Source organism: Lactuca serriola, chromosome 2 (assembly GCF_051521515.1).
Source record: "Lactuca serriola cultivar US96UC23 chromosome 2, Lser_US96UC23_V15, whole genome shotgun sequence".
Lineage (NCBI taxonomy): Eukaryota > Viridiplantae > Streptophyta > Magnoliopsida > Asterales > Asteraceae > Lactuca > Lactuca serriola.
Genome location: NC_136409.1, coordinates 169676399 through 169691164, shown reverse-complemented (window position 1 = coordinate 169691164; position 14766 = coordinate 169676399). Strand labels below are relative to the sequence as shown.

At 30.1% G+C, this 14766-nt stretch overlaps 1 long non-coding RNA gene across 3 annotated transcripts; it reads right to left on the bottom strand.

Annotated features, from left to right (window-relative positions):
• Window positions 1-8110: 8110 nt before the first annotated feature.
• LOC145087368 (uncharacterized) lies at window positions 8111-10319 on the bottom strand. 3 transcript variants are annotated; one of them, XR_013700779.1, is made up of 3 exons: window positions 9810-10310; window positions 8505-9727; window positions 8111-8405 (listed from the first exon to the last, which is right to left on the bottom strand). It is a non-coding gene; the product is annotated as an uncharacterized LOC145087368 (long non-coding RNA). The 3 variants fall into 3 exon arrangements; XR_013700780.1 differs by having other exon boundaries at window positions 9599-9727; window positions 9810-10296; XR_013700778.1 differs by having other exon boundaries at window positions 8111-9727; window positions 9810-10319.
• Window positions 10320-14766: the final 4447 nt, after the last annotated feature.

Here is a 14766-nt window from a genome sequence, read left to right as displayed (position 1 = left end):
CATTTGCAGATCTTTCTTTTGTTTATTTATCTAAATTATTTGTTTAAATTTAAAAGGAAAAAAAAGAACACTTTAATTTTAATAATTTAATCTTTTCTCTTTTTTTTTATAAATTCAAACTTTAAATGTTTGGAATTTCATATATTTTTTAAATAAACTCATGTATTATATGGGTTTCACACCTAGTTATATTATAAGTGACATATTTCTATATTAATAAAAAAATTATTAATCTCACTTGTCATTTTCTCATAATTTATGTTTTCTTTTCAAATGCTCTATAAAAATGACACTTGTCATTTTCTCATAATTTTTTTTAAAAGTATTGATGTTGATAATAAATTAGACAATTATTTATTTGATCCCTGATTTTTATGAGAAATTTAAATTTGGCTTGAATAAGTTCTGGCTATGATTGTCGATAATTAATTGTATTTCTATATTGAAAATTCAACAAAGTCAACTTTAGTTAATAATTTACTGAAAATAGTTTACTGATAATTGTGATTTTGTACTATAAAAAATCAATTATTTTTGTAATGGTGGTTCCCACAGGCTATAAGCTAGTTTATTATATAGAGTAAGCAACGTAAAAATCTTTTATGTGGTTTAATCTAATTTGCATATTCTTTCCCGATTCATTTTTTTTCAAATAATCTAGATGTACACAAAACAAAAACAAAAAACAGTTTGTAAAAAACAATATTGAAATTGAACCGATTGTTTGAGTTTGAAATCAGTTTACAATTTAGAATTGAACAGTTGAACTACTAGTATTTCCCAATTCGTTTGCAGATATTTCCTATCACCCCCCTCCTGTTAGTAGTTAGTATAAATTTGTATTGGATGTGTTAGTTTTATCACATCATTAAAAAATACAACATTGGTCACTACTAACCATCTTTTGTTACTTCTCTTTTCAAGAAAGGCCATCTAATGTGGTCAATCGTAATTTTCTATTGATGAGTGTTACACCCACCATATCAGTCCCTAATTTGGGAACTCCCAATGATAGCAAATACACACACCTCGATTGCAACAATGATTAATTAAAAGTTTGCAAGGTCCCTTTTTAATTATTTTTTATAACATTTCTATTGAGTTTAACATAACCTTTGTACAACCTAGACAAATACTATATAAATCTATCAAAAAAGCATACTCAAACTACTACAACATAACTAATATGGGTGTTACTAAATTAAACTTTATCCTCATGCCTAATGTTATATACACATGCCAATAAGGGAGGCAACTCCTTAAATAAAAGTAACGCCACAATATTAGTAACCAAAACCATCCAATGATGATTAAAATTGATGTGTTTTCGAGCATAACAAAAATAAATGTGTGCATGCAACCCTGAATTTGATCTATATTTTCTCTAATTGAACATACAATTTTGAACATCAAATAAGAACCCTAGGGATACATATGTATTTTTGAAAATGCTAAAGAAAAGGTTTAGTTTTACACACCTTTTAGTTATTATAGCAAACAATTAAAATTCTCCTTTGAAGATCTCTTGGAAGCAAGCACCACAAATATCATGCCTCTGATGGTTCACACTCAAGCTAGCAAGAGAAAAACTATAGAGAAAGAGAGATAGGAAGGAGCCAAGATTTCGTCCAAGGCTCTTAGAAGGAAGGTATGGGCGACGTATATATATATATATATATATATATATATATATATATATATATATATATATATATAGGTTAACCCTACATAACACACACACATATATATATATATATATATATATATATATATATATATATATATATCAAGTTTAATTTTTGCACTTTCACAGGAAATAATCAAAAGATTTTCGACTCTACAAATTGGGAACACTCATGAGCAATTTTTTTTCTGCAGGTGCCATGAGTTTTTTTTGTCGGTCTCATTGGTAAACAAAACACTTCATATCAATATATTTCACTTCGTATTATTCTATATGGATGTTGTTTCATTTTATAAGCAATTTCTATAATTTGTATGGAATTAAAATGGTGCTATAGGTTTTTCATGAAAGCTTTTAACAGGTAATGGTGAAATGATTGAAGAAAGGGTTTAATGGTGAAGTGATAGAAGAAAGGGGTTAATGGTGAAGACGATTGACAAAAATCGACTAAGAATGCTCTCCAAATAGATGTCAACTGGCTTTTCAAATTGTTATGCAAGGTATCACCAAAAAACTTTCAATGATTACAACTCTTCTCCGCCTCCCACTCTTCTACGTTTATGTTTATTCCTCTTTTCATTGCCATCTTCAACACAAATTAAGAACATTGATGTTATTTTTGAAGGTTTTCTTTTGTATGAAAGAGGCAATCTAGATAGACAACAAGTAAGGTCTTCACGATTTGTTATAAAATTATATTCATAAACACTCGCATCTCATTATTACACCACTTTCTCTTTTTTAATCTAATAAATCTACATATGTGTGTATTTTATCACTAAAGGCATGTGATTGCAGAATTTGGCAGTGTATGGTCTTTTAAACCGATCAATAGAATTGGCTTGGGTTTTTGGGGTTTTTGCAATTTTATATTTTTCCCTCTCATTGCACTAATTAAGGTTAAGACATTAAATGAATTAAGGTTTTCTTTGTGTTTGTCTTTTTTAGAGTAATCCTGAACCGCTTGATGATGATATTTGAAACCAAGTTTGATGATGCACACCAAGTACTCGATTCGATGAAATGCTAGAACCAAATCTTATTTCTTTTTTCTTATATGAAAAAACCGGCGAAATTTCTCACTGATCCCAAAAGGTAATGTTTTTTTGCGATACAAAGTTTTATAAAAATAAGAAACCCCCAAGAGTACTAAAGTTCATATTTTATCTATATTTTTTCTTCTTATACTCCAATGAGAGGTCTATTACATATGAGAGTTTAGTAGTTGTGGTTTCATTTGCATTTCAATTTGGCCAAAAAAAAAAAGCCCAATGAGAATTATTCTTTTTTGTTAACAATTTGGTTTTAACAAAGCAATTTTTTTTATAGTCTTGAGTTTAAGTTTTTTTATTATTATTATTATTTTATTTTCTTAGATTTTTAAGAAATGAAGAGGATTTAAAGTTCTAAGCAGCATGAAAGTTTTGGTTGAGTTTTAATCTACCCGTATTTGAAGCTTTGGTTCTTGAAAGGGTCCATAAGCTGAAATAAACAATGTTTTTTGGGTTATATTATGAACGTCAATGATTTTGTAAAAAAATAGGACTTGGTTATGTTTTTTTTAAGTTTTGTCACATTAATCATTTTCTAAGACTTGGTTCTAATGATGTATATGAGGATATTTGTGTAAAGGGATTTGACCAAAAGGTAGGCCAGTCAAGACCAATCACGAATCACTCCACCTTCTTATGGACAAAATTGAAATACTCAAGTCTTTGTTGGTCCTAAGAGCTACCTTTCACTACTTCTATAACAATATTGGTTTTTGGTCCTTTTACAATTTAAAAATATTATGTTACATTATTTAAAACTTTAGGTCTCTTAAAGTTTTCCTATTTTATTAACTTAAGTAATCTCCCTTTGAATTTGCAGCCATAGTATAAGGTGGAAAGGGTGTTGCACAAGAACATATGTTTAATACTGGAAGATCCATTTACCTCTTTCTATTTGAGATTTTTGTATTGTCATCTAGATTTTTTTATATGGTTTTTACTATGTTATTTCACAACAATTGTATTTTCTCATCTTTGAGCGATGTAAATAACTATTTGAATTTGAATTTATCCATCAATGAATGGCAAATCTAAAAATATTATATATGTAAAGACAAGTTTTAGATTTTTTTTATCTAAGTCAGATCTCCGAAGAAAAAATACGGAATCTACGTTTTAAAAACCACAACAGTTGTTTATAGCCTACAGTCTGCTTAATCTTTGAATGGGCAAATAGGTTTAGTTTTCACTGTGTGTTTGAATTGCAATCTTTTAGTGTGTTTTGAGTGGATATTTTGGACACTCTCCTCATGGCATTCATTTATCCTTCCTTGCATAATCGAAGTTATCCCTTTGTTTTAAAAGCATCTAACATAGATATGGACCAACTTTCTTTAACGTCACACTTGACATCCGGTTCTTCCTCCCAAGATTTCATGATCCTTATTTCTTCATTTGCATTTAGCAAAAGGCTGAGGTTTCTTTATTTTGATCATTAGATATATTATCCTTTCTTTGGGTTTTCTAAGAACTCACATGAGCATCACCATCTTTGGTTTAGATAATCAACAAAATAATTTTATTTTTAATCTTAGACAATATATTTTTTATTTTATACGAATATATCAGCATATTTTTATTTTTAAGCAAAACATCAATGTTGGTTATAGACAATGTCGTAGAACTCGCTACTCGGTACCGGTTCAGTCGATTGTCGAGTAGCGAGTACTCAGATTCGGTAATTCACGTAAAAATATTTTTAGGGAAATTATATATGTCAAAATCATAAATTAATCGAAACATATAACAAAATTAGATACCTATAAATACATACAAAATGAAAAACATATAATGGTCTTATTTCGTGAATAATTACTGAAAATTTAAGATATGTATGTGGTAATATTCACGTGTGTGTGTGTTAAATAATAAATCATTAAGCATATTATATATATTAAACACTGAGTTGGTCGAGTTTTGCAACGTCGTTTGCTTCAGTAAGGGACTGATCGGGGAGTACTCGGATTTTATAACTCGCCTCAGTAAGGAGCCGAGTAGGAAATATCCGGCCAAGTAATCGGCCAACTCAACGAATTTTACAACATTGGTTATAGATACATTTTAATGGTATTTGATAGAAAGATGTTTTGAAAATAAACTAATCGTTACAGTGAAACTATTTGTTAAACTAAAGGAATAGTCACTTTGAAACAATATATCGGATCGAAACCAATCACAATAATATTGTAAACCCAAAAAAATATTCGTCATCCTTCACATTTTATATACAATGTAATATTACATAATTCTATTAACTAGACCTCGAATTTCATTAGTTACCCCTCACAGGGATTTTTAAAAAATCAAATAAAACGTTTAGTTCACCAACTCCATCTCATAAAAAAAATCTCATGAACACCTAATTTTATAGAGCAAATGGGAGAAATTATTTTCTATATTCTTTTTTACATTAAGGTAAAAATATACAATAAACTTTAGGATTGGACAATTAACACCTCCGAATCCATAATTAAATCCAATATGATTTGCAATCACTATATTCAAGACTCACTTACTTTCATAATTTGGTTTTCTATTATTTTTATTTGAACAGCTAATACATTTCATATTTTATGCGGCCTTAAACTATTTTTTCTTAATTATTTGATCTGGATATCATTTCAAAAATAACGTCAAAGTTAGATTATGTTTGTATTTTTATGGAACATAGCATTTTTATAACAAAGAATTGTCGCCGAAAGAAACTAATCACAACCGCTGCTTTGCGCGGGTAGACGGCTAGTGTGTATATATATATATATATATATATATATATATATATGTGTGTGTGTGTGTGTGTGTGTGGGGGGGGGGGGGGGGGGGGGGTTTAGTAGAAAACATATAAACTTTAAAAAAAAAATCTAAAAACCCTAAAAATACATAAAAAAAAATACTTTGAGACATCTATTTTTTTTTACTTTACCAACATAAAAATCACACTTTCTCTTATATATTCGCTAAAAAGAATTATTATTATTTTTTAAAATTTAAAAAAATTCAGCGAATTTCTATCAAAATATGCGATTTTTAGTGTTCTAAAGTTTAAAAAAAATAGATGTCTCAAAGTATATATATATATATATATATATATATATATATATATATATATATATATACACACACACTAGGTTTAAAAATCTGAGTTTGGCCAAGGCACAACACACTTTCTCGGGCCACATCACACTTTTTGTGAATGCTGGTATGCATCCATTTTCAACCAAGTGGCCCGACTGTTTTGTCCTTTTATTGACGTGGGGCGCCCATAAAGAGCAGAACTAACCATTAAGACCATCTACAAGATGCATGGAGCAAAACTAACCATTGAGACTTCATTTTTGTGTCTTAGGACCCATCATAGGGTCTAAAAGGACAATTCAAATCATCCAGAACATGTCATGCTCAAGATAAGACGTTTGGGACCAAAAAGTATCACTAAAACACCCATTTTTAGATCTACATGATTGAAAGATCAAGTTGCAAGCTTTATACCTTTGAGGATTGCAAATGAAGAGTAAATCCCAAATCCAAAGTGCTTCACTCTCCAAAGATGATCTTGGCTTCCTTCCTTCTTCTTCCAAGCACACAAACACACACTTTTATGCTAGAAATAGCTTCTCAAGGAGAACTAGGGCTTCAAACACGAATGAGAGGGTGGAGGTTGATAAGGTGTGGGGAAATGAGGCCATAAGTATGCTTAAATGCCAACCAAACCCTAAAAATTAGGGTTTCCCCATTTAGCAAGTACGCCCAACATACATTGATGTACGTCCATCGTACTAGGTCACGCCCTAGTATGCTTAACGTACACCACATACGCATGACGTACTTCGAAGGCTTCTAATTACAACAATGCCCTTCAAGTCCTTTTGCATACATTCTTGAACTTTGGGACCAAATGCAATATAAATGAATTAAAGGGTTTAAATTTAGGAGTACCTCACATCTGGATGTTACATTTTTACTGTTGATTTTTACCGTTGACAGTTGAATTTTTTACCAAGTTGACTTTTGGTCAACCCGATAATTTTTAGACTGTATATCGAGGATATACCTCTTATTGTTGTATAAGTTGCTTGTAGCACCTATCTTTGCTTTGTGAAAGCTGTGTTGCTGTCTGCCAGCATGCGAGGTGGGTTTTCTCGCTATACTTTGTATTACAATATGTATCCTTGTGTGTAGGATGTTGTTATGCTATAGTGATATGTTAGTCCTGTAGCTTTGTTATGATTACATGTGTTTGCTGTTTATTGTTTGTTTGTTGCATATGTCGACGTATTATGGTTGGGTTGAGGCGGTCTTGCTATGTGTTGTAGGCCAAGATACATGGTCAATCCAGTTAATATTATACGCCTAATGAGAACAGTCCATCCCTATTTTGTAAGCTCATGAGAGCGGTCCATCTATATGTTGTAGGCTTAGGAGAGCAGTCTATCTCTACGATGTAGGCCCATGAGAGTGGTCCATCTATATGATGTAGGCTCAGGAGGGCGATCCAGATATACTGTAGGCCTTGCGAGGCGGTCCAGTTAGACTAAAGGTTCATGTGTACATGCATTGTATGTGTATTGTTGTGTGGTGTATTTTGAGAAACTCACTATTTTTTAGTTTATAATTATGAATTTAAATGTTTCAAGTACTTCTGAGGATCGGAGAAAGACGAATGTTTGACTGTACGCTTCATCTAATGGTTGACATGTTTTAAGATATATTATGTTTTGATGCTCTGATTTTATGATATGTTATGAAGCAATATTTTTATGACTTATATACTATGGAAAAATGGTTTATCCCATTTCTGAAAACGAAATTTTTTTTCTATGGTATTTAGGATGTTACAAACTTAAAGGTTTGTATGGTTGGCGGCATCAACAAAACGAGGGGATGAAACCAATTATAGTTATAATGATTAACGATTTAACATAATGATCCAAAACTTTGTTTTAAATTAAATTAAAAATAATGAACCTTTTAATTTCCCTCCATCTCAACCCTAACGAGGGGTTAGGTGGAGGTTGGTATCCATTATACCTCTCTAAGTCCTCCCTTTTACCTCATTTGTATGTGACGAGGATAATGTTATTCATTTTTTAATTTCGCTCAAAAGTCAAAATTTTATTTTAATCAACCTAAACCCGTAATTTGTTGTTAATTACGTTATTTAAACATGTTACTTAATAATAATAAATAAATATTCTGATAATTTTAATTAATAAACATTTTATTTTTTTAAATAATAAATAATAATAAACATTGATCTATTTATTTGTTTGGATTGATTAATTTATCAAGTTTTCATATGTTTTTGGCTGTGAGTCAATAATTCATATATAACTAGGAAGATTCCCGCTTTGCAGGATTGGATACGCCAAAGGAATGCACAGAATGGAAACATTTTGTCTTATCTTTTTTTTACCCGTTTTTTTGGACAAAACAAATGATATCAGTTTGAAGTTCATCAAAATTCCAGCAGGTGAAAACAAAAGTGTGTAACACGTGAAGCTGTTCCAAACCCAAGGGTAAATCTGGAATGTTTTTGGGTTGTATTTGATTAATATACAAATCTTATCTAAAATGGATGGCAAACACAGAGCAGCATAATCACCAAGCATTCACACAACTTTCTGATCGATTTCCATACTTGTATCTTTAATAACTGTCGTGATAGGAACCTAAAAGAAAAGCCAAACAATTGCTTAGTTTTTCAAGTAAAATGACAGTGAAATGATATAAATAATTAGTTCTAATAAAATCATACCAAAGAGGTCTACCTTCATCTAAATCTTCAACCATAATAACTCTAGGCTCTTCATCAATCAACTTAGATTTTTAAATTTGCAATAAATCAAAATAATTAATCACTTGATCTTTCTCTTTTGGTGATGGTGGTTGAAAGTAGAATGCTATAAATGGGAAGATTTTTCAAGAAGAAATTTGAAAGTAGAAACTTGTAATAGAATTTTTTTGTAAAATACTATATAAATTAAGGAAGGTTGTTATTAGTTGCATTTAGCCTGAATTAATCAAATATAGAGCATACAGTTGAGTAAAAAATTGTCCGTCAATAACAAATTTGTCATTCTGATTTAAAAAAATGTGATTTTTCAAAAACTTTGTCAATACCCCTTTGGACACATTAGCCTAGCATGAAGATTTGAGGTTTAAGCCTCTATGCAATCTATGCTCCTCAGATATCACAATTTCTTTGAAGAAATCACATGAAAGATCTTCATGAACCCAAATAAAGAACTATAACCATAAACTATAGTAGGGTGTTGTTCATCAGGGATAGTTCAAAGACTATATAAAAAAAAGTATTTCAGATCCTACTAGCGGTAACATAGCTGCCGAAACTTAAGAGTCATTGGATTTATGGCAACCTTATTCAGATAATACATATCGATGGAAAATTCAGAGAACAAAAAAAATCAAATCAGCTAATAAACATATACCCAATTAAAATAAGATAATACATATCGATGTAAAATTCAGAAAATTAAGAGAACCAAAAAATTAATCTAACAGATACCAGAAAATAGGGAAAAGAAGAAAGATCGAAAGCGGCAAAATCGTCAATGCAGAAAACAAAAAATTTGATTTTTTCCAAAGTTGGATACACAAAAGTTACATAACCAAACCCTAGTTTCCAAACGTAACTGGATTTGTCTTATAAGGCATTGGAGTCGCGGTGATGGTGGAGGAAATCGGTGGTGTGGCAGAGGAAATCAAAGTGGGAATAATAAATTCACAAACATAAATACCCAGGATAATAAACAAAACAATCAAGTTATCCATATTAATATATGAAAAAAAATTCCTATATTTGTGAATGGAATTTGATAGAGGGAATAAGAGAGATACTCGCATTTAACAATGGCACAAACTTTGACAAGTTCAACATAGTGTCTACGGGCACCTCATCCATTGATTCCTCTCGGAAAGAACACCAAAAGCGATGTCGTTTCGATCCCTCATTTCACTACTCTCCTCGCACCTATACCCAGAATGCCATGGAACCTTACATCAGAAACAGAAGGCTTTCTTACAATTAGGACATACATATCGCTTTAAATTACCTTCGCCACCACACTCATTGATAACCAAAGCCGAAAAATCTCTGTTAGGGCAGTAAGCTCGATCATGCCCTAGGACCGCCGACTCGTAGAGTACGTCACACCATTTGTCGAACAGTTGGCGTGCAATCTTTGGGCGACATGAGAGGGGCTCGAGGGAGTGATCGCAAGTGAGAGCTGGACATTTGATGTCTGATACATTGTCCTCGAGCTTCACTTGGATGTATTTGATCATACAGTCGGTGCAAAAGGACGAAGAAAAGAGGAACAGTGGGAGAGAGAGAGAGAGAGAGAGAGAGAGAATAGAAAGCGATGATGGATAGTTTGGAAGAGATTATGGTGACACGGATAGCTTTTTGGAGCGGTGGGTGCACACATGTACAGAAACTATCAAAGCAAGACAAAAAAAACAGATTATTAAAAAAATTAAAAAAAGAAATATAGACAGATTAAATAAAAAAACAAATAAAATAAGGAAAAGCAGCCAAAAAAGAAAAAAAAGAAAACAAAATAAAAAACCCACCAATCACACATAAGTCATGTTCATGTACTTGTCAATTAGTATATATATAAATTAACAATATAGTTAAATTATTTGTTTATTGTAAGTGCAACACACCTTTATCATATTGTCATAAAGATCTTTTATATAAAGATCTCATATTGTCATAAATTATGGTTAACCCCACTATTCATAGTTTGTAAACAAATCGAACGAACATGAATGTGATCGAGATCTACTTCATGTTTGTTCGTTTAAGTTAGTTGAACAAACAAACGAACACCAACAAATAAACGAATGAATTTTTTTTATTCATGTTCATTCGTTTAACAAATTACATTGCTCATGTATGTTTGCTTATGTTCGTGAACATGCTAAACGAACATAAAAGAACAAATATCTCTAAATATTATTAAAAGAAAACCTTTAATTCTAAACTGAATAAATCAGGACCATTGATTGCATTTCAATCATATATTTTCCACCTTTGGATTATTTTATGATATCATCTTTGTCAACCCATTTATTTTTGTCAATAGATTTTATAAAATGTATATTACGTTTTAAATTAGAATTCCATTAATGACATTCAAATCTCACCAAAAATAAAATGAATAAAATTAGGAATTCTATTAATGACAATTAAATATCACCAAAAATAAAATGAATAAAATTAGGAATTCTATTAATGACAATTAAATCTCACAAAAAATAAAATACAAAAATATCCCGCCTCCCTCAATTCTTTACATAATATATCTAACCTAAGTTTTATAGTGGAAAAGAAAATGGAGGAAAACATGTTGTTTTGATTTTTACTTAACGATTTAGATTTGTAGTCGAACGACTGGATTTATAAATACATCAGATAAAGGTAAGAAAACAAGTAACTCAAATTCCACTTGACAACTTTTTAGTCATCTCATATATGCTTATTTCTTGATAACTAATATTTGTATTATTTATCAATATTTATGTTAAAGTTGTGACAACATTAAAATGATTGTTACTCAAGTTGCTTGATTTTTATTAGATTTCTTGTAGGTCGAAATTTGAGTTGACAAACAACAGAAATGGTCGAATTCATCTGGGTTCTTGTGAACGTAAATAAAATATATTTTGATTTTTATGTTATGAGGGTGTCAAATTTTGTGGTTGAAAATTAATTGTCACAGTTGTGTTATTTATAAATTTGAATCGGATCTTTCTATGGGATTCCCCATTTTTTTCATACTTTTGACGAATTGTTCAATAAGTTGAGCAATCAAATTATAAACGATAGACTCATACACAATGTATCTCATATCCTTTGCTTTTGGTTGTTAAAATCACAAATTTGTTTTTTTTTTTCGTTTTTTTTTAATTTGTTAGGATTTTAGACCTTGATTTGGATACTTGGAAATTTTGTTTGGTCTACCTGTCTACTACCTGTTTGATGAAATGCTTAAGGGAACAATATTGGGATAAACTTGCGGCTCGGTTTAAATTACTTTAAAAATATATTGGTTTAAATTACTTAAAAAATATACTTGTCGATTTTTGTTATCTTTCACGGTTTAAATTTGTATGTTTCTCACTAAAGTTTCATGTTTCATCCCTAATAGTTCTTTGTTTATGTTTTAGTTATAATGTCTTCTTTGACCCTTGATCACATTGGTTAGTTTCTCATACTAAATTTTATTTGAAAATTATATTTAATTGCAAGTTATTACACTATTTAATACCGCAATAATCTCTAATATTTGTATAAGATGGTGACAATTATTATTTTTTATTGCAGCTTCTCTTCATATTGATTATCGGATATGGTTTGAGTTATTGAATGCTGCGAGCCTACGACTGAGGGGATTCCACATTGTGGGGCGTTGCAATTCATTACAGAAGGAGGCATGATTTATATACTTTATTGGGTATTGATGGAAACGTTTAATTCTTGCTCATGTGGATCGATAAATATTTTACAATATGTTCTTTTAACCTTATATTATGACCTTTTTTGGAAAAAAAAATTGCTTTTAATATTAAACTTTGAAAAAAAAAAAGTTCATATATAGCATCATACTCTTAAAAAATGACTTTTTTGGATTATTTTTAGTTGATATGGAAAGTTATATTTTTTGTATATTGAAGCTCATTTAAACGATTGTTTTCTGGAAAAAAATCATTAATAGCATTAAACTTTGCAAAAAAAGTTCATTAATAGCATCGTAGTTTCAAAAAATGACTTTTCCGTATTCTTTTTGGCTAATCTAGAACAATTTTTTTTCTACATTAGAGCTAATTAATAGGATTTTTTTTTTTAAAACATTTTATTAATGGAAAGTACATTTTCATTTTCTTTCGCGTAATAGACCATTTATATAAGAAAAACATTTCAAATATGGACCATTTGTGAATTTTTGTTCACATGTGAACCATTTATGTAATATATAAATTTAATTTTTAATTAGTAGGTCATTAATATGACAACTTTCTAGGGAAAATTTGTTTTTAGTATTGAAATTTGCAAAAAAAAAAAAAAAAAAAGTAGAATGATATCAATATATTAATTTATTTTGTATTTATCACACACACACACACACACACACATATATATATATATATATAAGTTATATTATAATATAAGTTTTTAAATAAGACATAACGAGATTATCACCTTATAAAAATAAAAATAAGATAACAACCAATTAATTGATTCTTTTTTTTCAATATTTCATTATTATCTTTAAACGATTAATTATGTTCTAAAGTTTTGTTATACGAAAATTTTGTCAGGTATATAAAAGTAATTATGTTTTAATTTTTCAAATTATAAAAGTAATAATGGTTTATGTTTTTCATATATGAAAATCATATTACAAAAAAGAATGTTAGCATCTACCCGTTTTAAAATAGATTTCACATATTATTTTAGTTTTTAAACAGATATTTTGACAAAATAACTATTTTTTTAGGATTAATGTATACTTATATATGAATAAGAGATGATACAAGAACAATATATTACATGTTCTTTAAAGTATAGCATGTTCCTGCTAAGAACATATGAAAATTTGCATTTATAAATAAGTCTCATTTTTAAACCAATTTGCTAATATTTATTGCAACACACCCTCCCTGTAAACCTTAAGCCCCTAAATAGTCGTCTGAAACTTATCATCAAAAGAAACTATTTGGTATCGTTGCATCACTAATAGTCAAAATAAACTATCTAGAGATTTGGTCCAAGGTTTCCTCTATGTCCGCATGAAGATGACATGTTACCATTCAAGCTGATAAGAAAACAATTTATAATCAAATTATGTTTCGTGATTGTAATCAATAAAGCTTACGGAGAAACAATTCCAAATGTAGGTATTTATCTCCCGGAATCGGTTTCATGCATGGCCAACTTTATGTGGCATTGTCTAGAGGGATATCGCGTGTCAATACAAAAGTATTAGTGAGCTCTGACGAACAATTCGACGACAATGAAGTTTATACATCAAATATGGTCAACAAAGAGGATATCATTGCTCTGTAGGTATTTAGCTTTAAGAATCGTTTGGAGGCAAGACCATTTTATATGGAGATGGCTTTAGACAAATTCTTCTAGCAATACAAAGAAGCAATTGTTCGGATATTGTACATGCATCATATTCGTCCAAATTACGGCGTGATGTACAGTTTTACGTTTAACCGTAAACATGAGATTTATTTTGGTTGTATAACTAAGATTTGGATGAGACAAAAGCATTTGATGAGTGGATTGTTAAAATTGGTGATGGTAATATTGGCGGCCCTAATGATGGTGAAGTTGAAACTGAATTTTCAGAAGACGTTGTTGTTTGCTCTACAGGTGACCATATTCATTCAATTGTATCCATCATTTATCCATCCTTTGAAAATCATCTTGATGATCAGTCATATTTTCAAGATAAAGCTATTTTGGTCCCTACAAATGAAGAATTTGATGCTACCAATGACTACATTTTAGGATTGATGAAAGATGAAGGAAAAACATATGAGTTCAAATTCTTTACGTGATACAGAGTTACCAGGTTTTTTTGAGGAATCAATTTACTCTTCAATTGTGTTGAATGATTTTAAGGCATCTAGAATTTCCAACCATAAACTTACACTAAAAATAGGTGTTCCAGTCATATTACTTTGCAATATCGACCAAACCAAAGGACTATGCAATTGTACTAGATTATAGATTGTTAGGCTTGGAAGAAATGTCATTGAAGCCTGAATCATATATGATAGATTCTTTATGGAGACTATTTATATACCTTGCATGAATTTAACTCCGTCTAATGAAAGAATCTCATTCTATTTTCAGTGGAGGTAATTCCCTATAGTAGTTTATTTTGTTATGGCCACTAACAAAAGTCAATGACAATAATTATCAAATGTTGGAATATACTTGTATAAGCTTGTCTTCACTCATTTTCAGTTATATGTTTTTTGTTTCTC